At 36.8% G+C, this 15072-nt stretch overlaps 1 long non-coding RNA gene across 1 annotated transcript; it reads right to left on the reverse strand.

The window, feature by feature from the left end:
- Positions 1 to 1439: 1439 nt before the first annotated feature.
- LOC144998158 (uncharacterized) lies at positions 1440 to 2202 on the reverse strand. Its single transcript, XR_013660159.1, has 2 exons — positions 1978 to 2202; positions 1440 to 1627 (listed from the first exon to the last, which is right to left on the reverse strand). It is a non-coding gene; the product is annotated as an uncharacterized LOC144998158 (long non-coding RNA).
- Positions 2203 to 15072: the final 12870 nt, after the last annotated feature.

Raw genomic sequence — 15072 nt, forward strand, 5'->3', positions numbered from 1 at the left:
AAATGGCTTCAAACGATGCCCGTTGACTTTGAAAATTTGCCCCGTTTCTTCACTTTGTATTTCAACGGATCCGTGCTCGAAGGTTTTTATTACAACAAAAGGCCCAATCCACCTTGACCTCAACTTTCCAGGAAATAATTTCAATCTCGAGTGGTAAAGCAAAACCTTATGTTTCGGCTCGAAATGCTTGCGGGTAATGGACTTGTCATTGAAAAGCTTTGGTCTCTCCTTGTAAATTCTTGAGTTTTCATAGGAGTCATTTCTCAACTCCTCCAACTCTTGAAGTTGAAGCTTTCTATGTCTTCCTGCCTCATCAATATCGAATTTTCATTGCTTGACCGCCCACAATGCACAGTGTTCCAATTCCACAGGGAGGTGACATGGTTTTCCAAAACCAACCTAAATGGAGACATTCCTATCGGGGTTTTGTACGCGGTCCGATAGGCCCACAAGGCATCATCCAGCCTCAGAATCTAATATTTCCTTGAGGGATTCACCGTTTTCTCCAGAATACTCTTCACCTCGCGATTCGAAACCTCCGCTTCACCGTTCGTTTGAGGATGGTAGGCGGTAGAGATACGATGGGTCACGTTGTACTTTTTCAGCAAGGCTTCCATCATCTTATTGCAAAAATGCATCCCTCGATCACTAATCAAAGCCCTAGGCACACCAAATCCCACAAAGACATTAGATTTTAAAAAGTCGATAACTGTTTTGGCATCGTCCGATCTTGTGGCTTTGGCCTCAACCCACTTAGAAACATAGTCCACCGCGACCAAGATGTAAACATTGCCAAACAAAACGGGGATTGGGCCCTTGAAATCAATCACCCATACGTCAAAAACTTCACAAAAAGGATGAGATTTTGTGGCATTTGATTCTTTTGTGAAAGAGTAAATTACACGAATCGTCCCTCGTACATGTGCCAAAATGCAAGTTCGATACCTATTTTCAAAAATTAACTCAGCCCGTTCCTCGTTTGGTTAAAAGTTGCACGTTTCATCCCTCGTTAGTTTAAATTTGCACACTTAATCCCTTACAGGATATGAAAAGACTATAATACCCTTTTCAATATTATTTTGCATTTACTTTTAATATTTCAGATTATTTTTAATTATTAAAAATATTTTAATTAAATATGGGTCCACCTAATATATATATATATATATATATATATATATATATATATATATATATATATATATATATATATATATATATATATATATATATATATATATATGTATATATCGCTTTCTCTTTTTTGTTGAAAGTTAACCACTAGCACCATTGAAAATGTCTACCACCACTACCACCACCGGGAAACCCTTCTTGACTGCCACCACTAACCACCACCTTATTTCTATTCCCAAAACACTAAAAGGCATCCATTTCCCCTCTTCTTCTACATCAATTGTTTTCAGTAGAAGATCAATACATACAAGAAATCAAAAACCTCTTTCACTCTTTAACATCGATCAAGCATTACAACAACAGAAACCACTGAAAAGCCATCAAAAATTCTTGAAATTTCCATTTCCATCAATCAGTAAATACCCACTTTCAATGTTGATCTTATAAAAAACACTTCTCGATGAGGCTGCTTCTAATGGATCCATATCACCATCTAAACCAAAAAATATCAAAATTAACAGTAAGAGAGAAGCTAAAGCATCTAGGGTTCGTAGCAGATAGGCAGAACCAAAACCAATTAAAAACAATAGAGATGAGAAGCAAAATGTTGAAAGCTTTGAGGGAAAATGATACAATATCAGGGAAAATAAGGTCAGATCTTCCAGAAGCACCAACAAATCTGTTTGATGAAAACAAACGTGGAATGCCTCAAAGGGCCTGGCATTTGAGCTACCAGTGAAATCATCGTTGTTTAAGACGATGAACAATACCCTTGTTCTTGACCATTGAATGAGAGTATCAAAGCCCCGACTTCCGTCTTCAAATAATTTGAAGAACACTTACCACGAAGATGTGTCTGAATTCGATTCCGACATCAAGTGTCTCATATAGGGTTGTGTTCACTGGTGGTCTATGGTGGAAGTATAACCTTCGATTTTTATCATCATGACGTATCAGAATCAATGGAAAATGTTTGGAAGAGAAGTAGCAATGGCCGTTGTCCAACTAGGGTTGTCAGATTGAAGGAGAAGAAGAGCGAAGGGTGAGATCAAGGGAAACGAAGTTGGGGAAGGGGAATGGGAGGGGAGTGGGTGGGTGGGTGTGGATTATTGTTTTATTTTTAGCTTTTTTTAATCAAAAAATAGTAAACAATTAATATAAAAGTGAAAAAGAAATTACTAAGGGCAAAATAGACATTTTATGTTCGTAGGGACAATCCAAGTGAAAAAAGAATTATACAGGGATGGTGCGAGTTAACTTTTGAAAATAGGGACTGAACGTGCATTTTGGCACATGGACGAGGGAAGATCCGTGCAATTTACTCTTTGTGAAATGTTCCCCGTCCTTTGGCACTGTTAACAACTTTTGCAAAACAAGTAACAATCGCGTGACATGGTTGGTCAAAATAGTTCACACTCAAAGACCTTCCTCAAGGTCCGTCTAGGTCCAAAGTGTTCCCCACAAGCAAATTCATGAAAAAAATTGTAAAATGGATTGATACTCTTGTTATGGCACACAACTCCTAATGATTTGATTGGGACAATGTTTCCACAAATAAGGCTTATCCCACACATAGTATTTTGAATCACTTTTGAGCTTGTCTTTTTGAGCACGTGAAAATGTGTCGGGATACCTCTTTGTGACCAAAAACTTAATGATATCGGCATACCAAGGAGTGAATTGAGTAAGGGAAAAAAATTGCTCATCCGGAAACTCGTCCCGCAAAGGGAGAGGAGTTTCATTTGAAGTGATCCAACTTAGGTGATCGGCAACAAGATTCTCATATCCACTCTTGTCCCAGATTTCCAAATCAAATTCTTGTAACAATAAAATCCACTGGATGAGTCTAGGCTTTGCATCTTTCTTCGTCATCAAGTACTTAAGAGCTGCTTGATCCGAATACACAATGACCTTGGTACCAAGTAGATATTGTCTAAATTTCTCTAAGGCGAACACTATGGCCAATAGCTCCTTCTCCGTAGTAGAGTAGTTTCTTTGAACATTGACTAGTGTCCTTGATGCATAGTAGATCACATAGGAGGCTCGTCCATTCTTTTGACCCAAAACGGCGCCTATTGCATAGTTACTCACATCACACATGATCTCAAAGGGATGATCCCAATTTGGTGCTTGCATGATGGGGGCGGATGTAAGCAAATCTTTGAGCTTGTCTAAAGCTTCTTTGCACGCCTCATTGAACTCGAAATCAACATCCTTTTGCAAGAGTTCGCACATTGGTCTTGTTATCTTTGAAAAATCATTGATGAATCTCCAGTAGAAAACTGCATGGCCCAAACAAGAACGAACTTCCCGAACACAATTCGGGTAAGGTAAGCTTTGAATAACATCTATCTTGGCATTATCTACCTCAATTATTTTCTTTGATACAATGTGACCTAAAATAAGACCTTGACTCACCATAAAATGACATTTTTCAAAGTTTAAAACCAAATTTGTTTCAATACATGTTTTCAAAATTTGTGAGATTGGTTAAACACTCTTGAAAGGAGTTTCCATAAACCGTGAAATCATCCATGAAAACTTCATTTATATTTTCAACATATTCCGAAAAGAAACTAACCATACAACGTTGGAAAGTGGCTGGGGCGTTACATAATACAAATGGCATTCTCCGGTATGCAAAAGTGCCAAATGGACATGTAAATGTTGTTTTTTCTTGGTCTTCCGGTGCCACTACGATTTGGTGAAAACCGGAGTACCCGTCTAGACAACAATAATGGGATTTCCCGAACAAACTTTCTAACATGTGGTCAATGAAAGGTAATGGGAAGTGATATTTTCTTGTGCTTGCATTGAGTTTGCGGTAGTCAATACATACTCTCCATCCGTTTTGCACATGGGTGGGGACCATCATGCCTTCGTTGTTCTCGACCACCGTGATCCTCGTCTTCTTCGGCACGAATTGAACCGGGCTCACCCATTTGCTATCCAAGATTAGATAGATCATTCCCGCATCTAAGAGCTTCAAAATCTCTTTCTTGACCACTTCAATCATTGGTGGATTCAACCTTATTTGCGCATCTTTACTTGGCTTGCATTCATCCTCCATATTAAGATCTTGTGCATACAAGTGGAGGGACTCAACCCCTTGATATCCGCAATCATCCAACCCATGGCTTCTTTATGCTTCTTCAACACCTTGAGGAGTTGCTCTTCTTCATATTCGGTTAACTGAGTTGAAATGATGACCGGAAGAGTCTCGTTGTTTCCTAAGTACGCATACTTCAAATGTTGAGGAAGGACCTTCAATTCTAATTTCGGTGGTTCAACAAGGGAGGGTGGAAATCTTGTGTGAGTTTGAGGTAATTCAATTTGCTTCACACTAAATCGAGTGGTCTTCTTGATCTCCAAATTGTTAACCAATCTTTCAACTCCGGGTTCTAGTGAGTAGAGCTTCAACTTCTTGGCTAATTTTCCACAATCAAACCTTTTGCTCAAAACCATCTCCAACATGTCACCATTAGACAACTCGAACAACTATTGGGTTAATGGTTCAATAACATCAACAAAACACAAAGATGAGACATCACTAGGATATCTCATAGCATCGTAGATGTTAAAACTTATTGTCTCCCCATCAAACTTCATTGTTAAGCTTCCCGCATACACATCAATCTTCGTTCTAGCCGTCTTGAAAAATGACCTCCCAAGTAGTATTATACCCGACTTTGAGGACACTTGTTCATCTAGATCAATAACGTAGAAATCCACCAGGAAGACTAATTGGTTTACTTGTACTAGGAAATCTTCCAGAACACCTCTAGGAAAGACACTTGATTTATCCGTAAGAGAGATTATGATATCGGTTTCACTTAAAGGACCAACATTTAATGATTCATACACCGAATAGGGCATGACATTAATAGAAGCACCAAGTTCAAGTAGGGCACTACTAAAAGTTACATCTCCTATCTTGCAAGGAACCGTAAACATTCCCGGATCTTTGCACTTGGGTGGAAGATTCCTTTGTAAAACTGCAAATGCATTTTCGTTCATTGAGATTTTCTCATTTCCCTTCAACTTTTTCTTGTTGGTACAAAGTTCTTTCAAAAACTTTGCATATCTAGGAATTTGTTTGATTGCATCAAGCAAAGGAATGTTTACTTCCACCTTACGGAAGGTGTCCAAAATCTCTTTCTCATCCATTTTCTTATTTGAAGTTGTAAGTCGGGAGGGGAATGGCGGTTGAGTGGCTATTAGAGTCACTAGAGTGGTTGTCTTCTTTGGGACTCCAACTTGTGCATCATTCTTGACTATAGATTCTTCAATGGGAATGACTTCTATTTCTTCCTCTTCATCCCTTGGCTTCTTCTTTGAACTACTTTCACTGGTTTGTTTGCCACTTCTCAAGGTCACCACATTGACATTTGGGTTCTTTTCGGTTTGAGAAGGGAGTTTACCACGGGACTCCAACTTGCTTATGGATGTAACTATATCTCCCATTTGTGCTTCAAGGTTGGAGATACTAGTCCTTGTCTCTTTTTGGAATTGTTTGGTACTAGTGGCTAGGGATTTGACAATGTTTTCAAGGGACATTCCGAAGCTACCGGGTTGGGATTGAGGAGGTTGTTGGTGATGTGGAGGGTTCAGTTTGGGGTAATAGTGTGGTTGTGGATGTTAGTAATGAGGTTGTAGTGGTGGATAGGAGGGTCTAACCAATGCATTTTGAGGAAATGGTCTTGGGTTGTAGCTCATGTTTGGATTTGGCTTACAACTTGAATTGTAAGAATTTTGGTAACCGGATGGCTTGTTGTGGTATTGGAACTCTTCCGTGGAATTTACATGTTTCACATCTTCTTGAAGAATGGTACACATATCCGTAGGATCTCCCATTGTTGCATATATCCCACAAACCATCACTTGTGGAGTTTGTCCCATGGCTAGATTTTAACCAACGGAGGTTAAATCTTTGATTTGAGACTCAAGATTTGATGATCCCACTTCATTGACTTTGTGTTGTGTGTCTCTCTTCATATCTTGGCGAGGGCCAAAATGTTGAGAATTTATGGCAATGGTGTTGAAGAGTTGTCTTGTTTGTTGTGGAGTTTTACTAAATACATATCCACCACTTGAGACATTAACTAGTCTCCTCTCCATTGACAACAATCCCTCATAGAAGTGTTGAATGAGGAGTTGTTCCGGAATTTGGTGGTGTGGGCAACTATAGCACAACTTGTTGAACCTTTCCCAAGAATCATGAAAAGTCTCATTTTGAACTTGGCGGATTCCACAAATCTCATTTCTAAGACTTGATACTCTTGAAGCCGGATATAACTTATCAAGAAAATCTCTTGCCATGTCGGTCCATGAGTTGATCAACCCCGGGGGAAGATAGAATAACCAATCCTTTGCTCTATCGGCCAATGAAAAGGTGAATGTCCTTATCTTGATTTGGTCATCGGTTGACCCTTGTGGCTTCATGCTAGTGAAAATAATGTGGAAAATCTTCAAATTCTTATGAGGGTCTTCATTATCCAATCCATGAAAAGTGGGGAGGTGATGAACTAAAATTGACTTCAATTCCGAACCTCCTTCGAAAACCAGGTAATTGATACCGGTTGGAGTTTGTGTAACATCAGTTTCCATCATTTTCCTCAAAGTTCTTTCGGGAACTTCTCCTCCGTCCGCCATTGCAATTGGTTCAATAATGGGTGGATTTTGTTGTAGGGGTGGTGTTTCGGGAATTTCTTGGCGAGGGTCGGGACTAGAATCGGGTTCCGTATCACTTGATGAAGAGGGTTCAACCTCTGGATCCCCGTGAGGATTAGAAGTTTGATCACATTCAACTCGCTTTTCCTTTGCCAAACGCCTTGCTTCTTTTTCAATTTCTGGGTTGTAAATCAAGTCACCTGTACCCTGAGATGTGGGCATAGAGAAACAAATTGATTAAAAATAAACCAATCCCCGATAATAGAGCCAAAATTTGGTGGTTGGCGAGGCCAACAAAATAAATACCCTAAATATTACACACTAAAATAGTGTATAGTGGTAAAGGGATCGCATCCATGGAGATTTTTCAATTTAAATCTCTATATAAATCACTTGTTCAAGTACTTGTAAAACAAAAGTAAAAGTAAAATAGGGGGGTAGTTCTTTTTTATTGTTTGACAAAATTAAAACTAGCTAGAATGTAAATATGACAAGTAAACAAGTAAGAGATTTGATTAATTTCAATGAAGTGAAATTGGTTGATCTTGGGTAAACCACATGGATGACATGGTTGATTTATCATTAGACTAAATGGAATAACTTTTGAATTGGTTTAACTTGGCTATAGCAATTCATAAGCATAAATTACCTCAACTCTTCGTAGATATTAAAATGGCTAGAGGAGTTCTTAACACATTTCCTTAATTAAAGTCACAAAATCAATGAAGCATATAATCTTGTGAAATTCAATTAGCTTTAAGTTCTAAGAGTCAACAAGTCCAAAAGATAATCAAATGCTTACATTATCATTATGGAGGAAACATTCATGGTCTAAATGAAATGAAAACAAACATATAAACCATTTGTTGCTTACTAATTTGAGGGTCCATTACTTAACCAAGAAATTAGTCAACAAAAATAAGCATTCATTCATCTAAGCTCATGATCAAAGATAAATAAACACAACAAGATGTTTAACTAGAAAGCATTTCCATAAACTTCAAACACAAGATAATAATAAGTCTTCAAAGCAACTAATCATCCATGGGTTAAACCCTAATCAACCAAATGAAAGTTTAGCCAAGCATGGCCAAAGTAAAAGAAATGCAATATAGTTTAGTGGTACCACACATTGTTCTAGTTTCAAGATGGAAAGACATTACACTAGTCTTCAAAAATCTTCAAATCTTCCAAAGCCTTCTTGATAGAAAATTGTGTGTGTTCTTCAAGTGATAGATTGCAACAATACCCCTAATCCCCAGCATAAAGGGGCTCATTTCCGGATTCAAAAAGGTGCCAAAGGCCACCCACCAAACTTCCACAAATAGAGTCGACAAGTCAAAACTCAGGATCAATTCAGCATAATTCACGTGGACCGCGTGGGTCACGTTGAATGCATGCTTTGGCCTATTACAAATACCATCCAACCTAATCTTCTATTTTATGCTCTAGATCATTTGTGCAAGTCTTGATAACCCAATTGTGTTACTCCACAACCTCCAATAATGATCCAACGCTCCTTCAATCTATCGTAGCTCGAATTCTTGTCCAAAGATTAAGTCCAATGTGCTTCTTGCTTATATTGACACCGAGCCCAATTGTACCACCTCAAGTCCATGAACAAATTGCACGCCTCCAAAAGTCCCGCACTCCTTCGAAAACCTCAAATGACAAATAGTCTTCGATAAATCCTACAAATAAGTTCAAAAGACTGGAAAGCACCCGGTAAAGGAGAAAAATAACCAAAAGAGAAAATATGCATGAAGATTAACTAAAATGAGATGCAATGTGCTGAAATAAACTATAAAAAGAAGTAAATAAAATGAAACTATCAGTTATATGTGTGATAGATATGTGTGCTGACCAGCTGGGTCTTAATTTCTGTTGTTGTTATATTTGAATTGGATAAAATTATTGATAACTTCAGGATTACTAAAATCCCCCAAGGTTGCTAATAACCCCTGAAACGTGTTGTTAATCTCCTAAGTATGTTGTTAGCTCACCGGGATTGTCGATAATCCCCAGGGTTGCCAATAACCAATAATTGTTTGTTTTGCTATGTTGTATGTATATTTTGGGAAGGACTCACTAAGATATGTGCTTACAATTGTGGACTAATGTGTTTCAAGTACTTCGGATGATCACGAAAAGGAGAACACTTGACTATACACTACGGATTGTAGATTTTTATGATTTCGCATTTTGGTACTCTGATTAGGATGATTGTATTTGATGTACCTAGGATTTTATTAAATTGGTTTTTATGATATTTGGGTTTTTTCTATAATAAAAATGAAAAAATTTCTTTAAAAATCAGGATGTTACAATGTGTCATATGATATATATTGAGACATCGTAATATTTAGTCAAGTAAGTTTGTTAGTGCAAAATTAAAGGAAACATTTATTTCATGAAACCCTAACTTTTATATATACAACGATGCTTTTACGATGTGGTTTCCTAAACTACTCAAAATATGTGGTCAGGATAGGAAAAGTATAGTATTTTACACAAAAGAACAAGCATACTATAATCTTGCAAACTTTTCCACATATCCTAACCCAAAATATCCCTCCTAGAAAACCATGTTAGGGCTATCCACTAAAGTACAAAAGACATAATAAAAAATGCAATCAACTGCACTAGCTGATGGTACACATAGTCGATCCTCATATCCGATACATATATTACCGTCTCGGCTTCCATGATCCTATGCTACATCATCTCAGCATGGCTCACCATCTCCTCCATCACTAACTGTTGAACCTGAATCTTTGCACGCGCCTCCTCCAAATGATCATGAACTAGCAAAGTCCTCATCCCAATAACATCCTGCTCCTCCTCCAGATACTAAACTCGCTCATATAGCTACCTAATCTCCCTCCTCATTATAATAAACTCTGACTCTACCGAGTCCATCCTGTCTGAGTGTCGTGTTGTACGAGGCACTAGTATTGATATGGCATACTCGATTGGAGTCTTAAAGACAGGGGCTGGTGTTGGGGCTCTGGAGGACTCTACTACCACGTAATGGAACCTAATGTCGACATCCTCTTACCACTCGCTAACCGATGGCGTCCACTAATACTCACGACATGGCATCTTGGATGATGGGGGTGACACAAGCCTCTTCCTCAAAGGAATAGGAGTTGATTTCATCGGGGAATTTTTAGTCTGAGGTCATATGATGTGTAGCCTGAAAAACCCATGGGATGGTGGTGGTAGTGATGACAAGACCTCCAAGGATGATGTAGCAGTGTACCCAACATCTTTTAGTTCATAATCAGAGCTCACATGCTCTGACTCCTCGCTGGTAGTATCATCTCCAGAGGGCTCAAAGGCCTCTGAATCCACGGCTCCGTTAACCTCCTCAATGTCATCATCCTCTATCAGCTCCTTCTTCAAAACCAAGGGTGTGAGTAGTGTTAGGACTGTCAAGGAATGTGTGTCCTCATAGTTTGCTGGATGGGGCACTACTTGATCCTCTTCCAGAGGGGGAACCATCATTCAAATCCCTATATTAGCCATGATGATTCGATAATCATGCATAATACACCAAACATGGTAGATGTTTATGAGAGATGGCATGAGAATGAAAACAATACAAATACTTTTCAATTATAAGTATGTAATAGATGGTACACGTATTTCTTTCGACTCCCTACTATAATGTCAATCCTGAATTCCCAATTAGCTCAAAGCTAAGTCCTTAATCCTGAAATCCTCGATTATACCAACCTCTAAGCCAGAAGCCCTTAAGTATAGAAATCTATAAGATAGAAGTCCCGAAGTATAGGAATCCTCAAAACTAAGTATCCAATACATAAGTCCTCAAGTGTTTAGTTGGAAAACTATTGTATCTGAGTTCAATCATGTGTCGGTCGGACCATAATAAAACTTCGTTTCGCATTCTAGGTCTAGTTGTGGTACGGTCGTTGTACTATACTAAAGAGTATATATATATATATATATATATATATATATATATATATATATATATATATATATATAAATTTTTGTTTTGTTGAGTGTATTTTACTAATTCTTGTTTTGTACTTCAAGACTATCAAGTAAGGATCAGCCAGGTATGAAGTGTCAGAGGGCAAGACCATTTTAGCATATAGTCATTCTGAAATCCAACAACCCATGCGACAAGTTCAATCTAGTCACCTCTCTTGTAAGTAGTCTATTAGTAGGGTAATTAATAATAATACTTTTATTTATTAGGCTTAAGGGTTAAACCTAATTAGAGTGTAAGCCCTAGGTTATAGTGCTAGTTCCTAAGGAATCACTAGTTCGCTATAACCTATAGCTCTGATACCAAACTGTAATACCCCTGGCTGGCGGCGAAAGCGTCGTGTTGTTCGATGTTAAAATGTTGGATCACATACAACATGATTATAGAGCAACACACTGTATTTATCATGTAAACACTACCTTTTACTTATTTTATAATATAGGTTACATAATTTTTTGAGGTACAATTACAAGACATATGCAAAGTAAATAATTAGAGAACAAATGCTTCCAACGATACTCTTGATGTTATCCCCCAACACGTTTTTCACTCCAAGTACTCATTCTTATGAGAATACATGTGGTTTTGAAAGGTAAACATAATATTGGTGAGTTTACAGGTTTAGTATTTTAAAGTGTTTGTATGGTTTTACTGTATAATGGTTTGTAGGTACTGTTAATATTCTGAACTCACATCCTTGATTTTGTTATAATATCACTACTTCTTAGGTTTATCCTTATTAGTAGTTTTCGTTAGTGAAGGCTAAACAGTGTTACAATGAGTTCCTATAATCAAGTTCATCAAGTTGAATCTCCCTGAGACAACGCTTCATCAGACATCACAAAAGTTTAGAAAGTTATGCTTGTTGTGACTCGAACATCAAGGTTGTAGCTAGGAACCACAGGTAGGGGTGTCAGCCCCGTATAGATATATACATACCTCTTCCTCCCACTTAAGATTTAACAATTATAGTTCAGGGTTAGCTAAAGGTTATTTTGCTAAGGGATGAATAGCGTCTCATTTAACAAATGTTTATGTGTTGTCGTATCAGACACTTTTCTTTCTCTTGTTGTGTTAGTTACACTTATTATATAAATTATCCTTTATATAATTAAGCTAGTATAGTTTATACCAGTAGGATATTCGGTCATAATAACAACCAGGTATAATGTTATCCCAAAAGTTGGCTAAGGTAATGACTAGGTATAATGTTTCCTAGAAATTGACCAGCATAATGACTAGGTACAATGTTATCCCGAAGGGTTGGTCAGTGTAACAACTAGGCATAATATTATCCTAAAAGTTGGGTAGGATATCTACCAGACATAATATTACCTTAACATTCTAAGCATAATTATATCACTAACACTATACAATTAGCAATAATTAAAAAAATCAATAGTATACTATTATAACATGTATTCCCCCTATAAAACTTTTTAAAACTGTAAAAGTGAGATCGTTAACTCACCCTTGAAGCATGCTTCAATACCCAGGGCGTGGTGTCGGATCATCGAAAGCTGGGGGACCATTAGGGGGGGGGGTAAGAAGGCTCGAAAGTCGAGAGACAATGATAAGTGTAGGTGTACAAAATGATTTGATGAACCTTTCTATTTATAGGAAGTTTTGAAGCGCGCGTCCCGTGGTGTGCGTTGTGTGTATGGCTCCATGAGGGAGTTGTCACGTGTCCTTATCTCAGTGTGCCACATCACCAGTATCCGGAAGAATCTCGAGGTCAAAAACGCATGACGCTTGCACGTGTGATGAAAATCGGTTTTCTAAATCATGTAACTTCTGTGAACGAGCTCTATTTTCGATATTTCTTATATCCCGCGTAGGTATTGACGTGTACTACAACTTTTCTTTTCGTCGTTTTGACTAATTCTAACTTTCTTTCTTAGCCTATATTTTATACTCACTATGATTTTTCAAAAATCATAACTCTCCCATACATGTTCCATTTTTGGCATTCTTAGTCTCAAAATTCCTATTTTAAGGGGTACTTCGATTTTCCTTTTGGTGACTTTAGCTAGAAATCAACCATTCTTCTCGTAAATTTTGATGTTGTAACTTTTTATGAACGACTGATTTTTATATATTATAAAAATCATATATCCTTCATGTTAGGTTGGATTTTTACGAAATTTATATTTTTGGAATCACGCTGACACGTATATTCCGAATGCATTAACCTGCTCAGAAGATGACACAACTTTTTGCGCATTTATTTATGAGCCTTTTAGTCGAAATAATCGTATTTGGTAAGGAAGTAATTGAATATATTTATTGATACATTAAAATATTACATCGTTGTCCTATTAAACTTATTTGTCTACGTCAATTTCTAACGGTGGTCGGTGACGCTTTTGCCTATGTTATCACACACTTTCACATCTTGACTATGAAATTAGAAAATTTGACTACGTATTTCAAAATTTTAATATGAATTGACATTTTAACAGGGATGTTCCACCAAAATGCTTATGCATGGGTTCTATAAATGTGTTTTATTAAACTCTCTTTGTAATCATTATTCTTCCAACTAGTTTCAATTATATCATTGTATTTGAGAATGAGTTCATCATATGGAGTGCACGAACAAAGATTGTCCAACCTACTAGTATTTTTTCATAATCTTGAGAAAACCAATCCCAATACCCTAACAAACATCAAGAAAGATGTGATGAACCGTTTTTAGTTTTGTTTAATTTGTGGCTTTAGGATGTATGGTAAGATGCTTTTATTTTATATATATATATATATATATATATATATATATATATATATATATATATATATATATTATTTTCAGTATAAGTTTCACCATTTCTTTTGTAGATTCATACATTTCTTAGGTGCATGCTAGTTATGATCTTTAATTATTTATAGGTATTGTCCTTATAAATGGGAACTACTTACACTCAATGTTCATATCAGTTGCTATAGATGGAAATCATGCCTTCTTACTTACAACATTTAGTTTAGGAATGATAAAGAGTGTTAAATTTTTGTCTTGGTTCCTAAGGAGCCTGAAGGAATGTCTTAAGGATGTTAGGAAACATTGCCTTCATAAGCGTTATATGTAATTCCATAGACTTTACCTTTAGTCGTGTCTTCCTATATTCGTAGTATGGGTATTGTTGTATAATGTGGTTGCTAATTAAGGTCTAGGATTGGACGCAATAAAGTAGTGGAAATAGTTTTTCTGGCGTACATGCAAAACGTATAGAATGTATGAATTTGATGTGTATTTGGCTAGACTTTAATATGTAATCGATAATCAAGTTAACAAGAATGAACTTGTTTGGCTTGAAAATATTTCTCATGTGAAATGGGAAATGACCCTTTTCCCTAAGGTCATTGACAATGTAATCTCATTTGATATTCATGTGGTTGTGGAAATGTTATCGGTCGGCAGACAAGATTTATCGATAACAACGGTCATTAAGGTTATATGTGAGGAGTCAACAAGTGTATATTCAATGTAGTGACATTGGATGTAAATAAATATTTATAGAGTTATTATCGCTATCTATGGATATATAACTACTTTTAAGCTTTGAATGACAATAATCCTAAAAACAATTTGCAGAAGGGGCTCTTTAGTGATCTCACCCCTTATGTTGAGACGATGCTTGAAGAGAGGATGTGCAAGTATGAAATCTGGTTGACAAAACTAAACACATCTCTAGCTTCAACCTAGAAGTAATGGAATTTTTGCAAACCGGAATTGTACATCTCGATTACGACTTGTATATATGGGAAATGGAAAAAATATGGTATGCTTTTTCAGCACGTGATAACGGTAATGCAATTGTTTAGCATGTCAAACATTCACTAAATGGTTAATTTTAATGACTTGTATCGAGTTGCATATTAAACTGAGATGGTGAATCCTTTGTCACATCTGCCTCAATGGGAATTACCAAACGAAGTATTGGTCTTGTTACCCTCTTTGTAACTGAATAATTTATGCATGCATTTGTAGTTCTGAAGAATTATCACAACTATTTATGTAATCAAGTTTAATAGTCATTTTTATGTTATAAGGCTACGTGTTATACCCTAATTTAAGCTTTTATTTAATATCTAACAATAATACATAGTAGAAGTACGGTTTTCCGATATCCATATGAAAAATGGTGGTCTTTGGAAATTTTTCAAAAAACATCAGCTACCATATTTTGGATCTTACATAGTACGGATTTATGATATCCAAAATTCAAGTGTGATATGTGTATGGAGAGCTT

This window comes from Lactuca saligna, chromosome 5 (genome assembly GCF_052625555.1).
Source record: "Lactuca saligna cultivar CGN05327 chromosome 5, ASM5262555v1, whole genome shotgun sequence".
Taxonomy (NCBI): domain Eukaryota; kingdom Viridiplantae; phylum Streptophyta; class Magnoliopsida; order Asterales; family Asteraceae; genus Lactuca; species Lactuca saligna.